This window comes from Periophthalmus magnuspinnatus, chromosome 21 (genome assembly GCF_009829125.3).
Source record: "Periophthalmus magnuspinnatus isolate fPerMag1 chromosome 21, fPerMag1.2.pri, whole genome shotgun sequence".
Lineage (NCBI taxonomy): Eukaryota > Metazoa > Chordata > Actinopteri > Gobiiformes > Gobiidae > Periophthalmus > Periophthalmus magnuspinnatus.
The window spans coordinates 6,715,537-6,720,468 of NC_047146.1; the positions used below are offsets into that span (position 1 = coordinate 6,715,537).

A 4,932-nucleotide genomic window follows, 5' to 3' on the forward strand; every position below is an offset into this window, starting at 1 on the left:
GTTAAAATGTGGAACCTAATTGTAATATTAAAATTATAATTATTCATTCATTCGATAACATTTTTAAACGATTAGCAACTCTAATAATTATCATGATATAATCGCGAATCACAATTATTTCAGCCAGGATTACCATGATACAAAATTTCAATATCGTCCCATACGTCTTAAACTCAGTCAAACGTTATCGTCCAATCAGATCCGTTTATTTCAGTGACACATGTGAAACAAAGGAGTTCATTGGTCGCATGTGATTTACAAATAAAATCACATTTCTCTCACCTCAGATTAACAGAATTTAGTTTTTTGCTCATTAATTCTGCAGAAATCCACCATGTTTTCAGCCTCTTATGACACTTTTATCCATTTTTCCAACACGGACGTCCCTGATTGGCTTATCCACCTGTCAATCACGCCCATTTGAAAACACGGAGATCCACTGTTGACCACTTTCACATCTCCGTAAAGCATTTAAAAGTGTGTGTTCTCGATCCCGGGCAACAATTTAGCATCTTTAACCTGCAAACTTTGCCTGGACTTTAAATGATTAACGACGCTGTTTGTCTTGCAGCATCACACATTTTCACTTTGTGGCCCTTTGCACCCCGCTCCTGATTTATAGCTCCACTCTAGACTCGGGGAAGGTGTTCGTGCTGTCGGCCAATGGGTTCTTTGTGCGGGTGATGAGGAGAAAGGACGGAGAGCTGATTTGAGTAGACAGCCGGTCTGTTTCTCTTCACCGTTAAGACAGACCATTAACGGAGGTGGCAGGGAAAACGCAGCGGCACCGGCTTTGATTCCTGATTTACGCCTGTGCTGAAAAAAAAAAAAAAACCCAAAACAAATTACAGGAACAAAATAATACACAAGGAGAAATAAATCAGGCTTTGAAAGACAGTCAGAAGTTGAAACGGCGCGTGGAGACGGGGTTAGCTGGAGGAGATGAAGATGAGATGATGCCGCGTTCAGAAAAAGGCTACGTAACGAGCGCCGACGCTTTGTTCTCGCCCGGCGCTCTAACTAATATGTTGTTATTCAAGTCAACAGCCACTAGAAGCTTGTTACAGGCCGGCACTACTCCTCATTAGCAGACAAATGACACGGATTCATTGATGAGAACGTAGCAGTGCGCTAGGTGGCTGGAACAAACACTACGATAAGAGAAAGGCCGCTGTGATCAGAGACGACGACGCGTAAAGAGCGTTAAAGAGCTTTAATGGACGGTTTGAAGTTTGCGTTTGGAGTTCGGGCTCGGAATCGCGTTTACCAGTCGGAGATGACCATAACGTGACTCGGTATTGGCGGTTCTAAACTTCGGCGACAGTAGCACGGTCGGTATCGGAGTGTTTGTCCAGCGATCCAAGGTTGGCGAATCGAATCCTGTTCTCGAAATACGGTAAACGTCGTCGGTTGAGCGGTTCAGATGGCGCGACTCCAGCTTCCACAAATAAATGCTGCTGTTGTGTCGTTGTCGTTGGGCAAGACGCTTAATCCTCCTCGTCCTCCAGTGTTTGCCATTTACGATAGATTGTGATGTTGTCGTACTCGTCTGTTTTCAACATTAACTGCAAAATACGTTCGTAAGAAACACCTAAACCTGATCATTTCTGTTGGTGATTAGAACTCCGAGCACGTCCCACCGGGAGGAGGCCCCGGCGAAGACACAGGACACGTCTCTCTGCTGGCCTGGGAACGCCTTGGAGTCCCACCGGAGGAGCTGGAGGACGTGTCTGGGGTGAGGGAAGTCTGGGAGTCACTGTTTAGACTGATGCCCCCGCGACCCGGCACCGGATAAGCGGAAGAAAACAGATGGATGGATGGATTCGAACTAATTATATCTGCATTTTAACAATATTAGTTTAACGTTTATCGACAATAATACGATGGGATGTCAAACCCAGCGATTTTACACAACCGAGATCAAAAATAAGTCTTTGTCTAAGTTTATTTTCAGTAGGCTACCGTTGAATTTGAAAGTCCCTTGGCGAAAGACCGTATTTCACCCAAAAAAAGCAGTAGTAGCACTGTTTTTTTATTGAATACTACTATGTTACGTGTGGGCAGATGGGTTTATTGTAATGTAAATACACTATTCGATGTCATACGGTCACACAGCGTAACGCAGCAGACGGGGCTCATCTGCGACTCTTTATGATCCAAACATGTTCTGCACTTCCCAGTTAAACTCACGAGGTTTGGAGCTCTACACACAACATGCAAAAGTTATTACGTTTCCACTAACACGGCTGCTGCTCAAGCCATTACATAATTCCGTGTGATGAGGCAAAATCCAGCCTGAATACTTTCCCACCGTCTCCTCTGACACTGAATCAAGAAGTAGATTGTAGTCGTCTCCACTGGTGGTTTTCTACATGAGCGCAATGACTTATGGGTATTTGAAAGACGTCTGAAGGCCCGGGTTCTTTGTCAATCCGCACTCGGACAACTGCGTTAACAGAAGTGACCGCAACACCGTCGCACAACAACTCAATATCTCCGAGCGCTAATTAGCTTCTAAAACGGGCGGCGTAAATCACTGTTTGGTGCTGAGGTTTGGTGTCGCGTTTCAAAAACAAACCAGCTGAGGGGATGTGATGTTGTGAGTGTTCAAGCGGATTTTACTGATCTCTGGGTTTAACTTTCCAAACAATGAAGGAAGTGCAATGTTAAAATATCAGTTTCCTCTTGATAATAGCGGTCTGTTTAGGAAAGAGCGTAGCTAACATCAGGTCTCAGCTGGTAAGACACGGTAAGACATTTTAAAGTGTGATTTTCACCTTATATAGGAAATCGCCATCGTCATTTGGGGGATGATTTTGACAGTACAGAGCCGCTTTAAAGCCGCTAGAGACTTGTAAGGTGCTGATTTCTTGGCCACTTGAACATAGAAAGTTTTACACAAATCAACACTACAGTGGTCCCTCGCTATATCGCGGTTCACCTTTCGCGTTCTCGCTGTTTCGCGGAGTTTTTTGTGCAATTTTACGTGCTTTTTTCACAGCGTCCGATCGTGCACTGTGTTCTGCGTCCTGATTGGCTAAGGGACTGTAGACCATTGTCCATCAGTCTCCTCTGTGCCGTGTCTTATTCAGGCAAATTTACATAAATGTTCGATTGACACTACAGCGGAGTGGCGCCAGAACGAAGAGGCGCTAACTTTGAAATACGCGTGAGTCACTATTAATTAATTAATCAAGAGAGAAATGTGAGAAAATGTTAATGCCTGTCTGAGAAAAGTGTATAAAGTGTGTGGTGAGGGGTTTTACAGCTGCAAAACAATATAATAATTGGAAGGTTTGGAGCGTTTAGAGGCAAATTTAGGGCCGAAAAAGGTCAATATTGTTGGAAGATAAGATATGCCTTTATTATCCCACAGTGGGGAAACTCCAGAAAGTTCTCCGTCCCTGGGTGGGCTCGAACCACCAACCTTTCGGTTAACAGCCGAACGCGCTAACCGATTGCGCCACAGAGACCTAGTAGCAAAAGCAAATAAACGATAATACTGGAACCAAACCATAAGTAGAATTATGTCCAAAAAAGTATTTCTAAATGTACAATATTATTTAAAAACATGAGTTGCAATAAATACACAACAGAATGAAACACTTGCAGTAGTTTCTTTGCATCTCTAATCAGGGGCGGCGCGAGGAGGGGGGCTTGAGGGGGCACGGGCCTAACCTAGAACGGTCAATGCTTCCCCATAGCTCCCACAAAGACTTTAGCCCCACTTTCATATCACAGACAAAAATGTTGTTCAAAATGAGACTCCAATTAATAAAAAGTTTTTTATAAATCACTACAGGGGCTAGCTACATTTAAGCAAACGTGGTACGGGGGGTGGGGGTATGTGGCGTTGCTAATAGGCTCTAAATTAACATGTTAAGCGAGAGCCCACATTGAAGACTTTAGCTCCGCCCTCTTAGCTCCTCCAACCAAAAATGTCTAGTGTTTATAATGAGTCATGGAAGTTCATAATTCGACGTTCTACAGCTCAAATCTCATCGTAGTACAGAAAAAGTAAAAAAAAAAAAAAAATCAGTAGTACAAATAAAAAGTCACCATAATAACAACTGACCCTCAAAAATGATTGTTCCTTCTGTTAAGTTGATGTAGTGACTCTCATGACAGGCCGAGTTAATATCAGGTCTCGTTTATACGCCTTTGGAAAAGATGCTACAATAAAATATAAACATTCTCCTCTCGTTTACTGAGTTCAATTGTTATTTTCAATCCAAAAGGTCAAAGAACAAAGAACAAACATCTCCCACATGTTAGAGCCACATGAGCCATCTCACACTCTGAGGACTGAACCAGGACTAAACCAGGACTAAACCAGGACTGAACCAGGACTAAACCAGGACTGAACCAGGACTAAACCAGGACTAAAGCAGGACTAAAGCAGGACTAAAGCAGGACTAAAGCAGGACTAAACCAGGACTAAACCAGGACCAAAGCAGGACTAAAGCAGGACTAAAGCCGACTGAACCAGGACTAAAGCAGGACTAAAGCAGGACTAAAGCAGGACTGAACCAGGACTAAAGCAGGACTAAACCAGGACTAAAGCAGGACTAAACCAGGACTAAAGCAGGACTGAACCAGGACTAAACCAGGATTAAACCAGGACTAAAGCAGGACTGAACCAGGACTAAAGCAGGACTGAACCAGGACTGAACCAGGACTAAACCAGGACTGAACCAGAACATAAACCAGGACTAAACCAGGACTAAAAAGGGACTAAACCAGGACTAAACCAGGACTAAACCAGGACTAAACCAGAACTAAACCAGGACTAAACCAGGACTAAACCAGGACTAAACCAGGACTAAACCAGGACTAAACGACTGACCATGACTGAAATGGTTTTATTCTCCCTTTTCTCTTTTACTGTTACTTTTCTGATGATTATTTACGTTTTGATTTGTTGTATTGTGA

General features: G+C 43.4%; 1 non-coding gene across 1 annotated transcript; it reads right to left on the reverse strand.

The window, feature by feature from the left end:
* Positions 1–3,399: 3,399 nt before the first annotated feature.
* trnan-guu (transfer RNA asparagine (anticodon GUU)) lies at positions 3,400–3,473 on the reverse strand. Its single transcript has one exon. It is a non-coding gene; the product is annotated as a tRNA-Asn (tRNA).
* Positions 3,474–4,932: the final 1,459 nt, after the last annotated feature.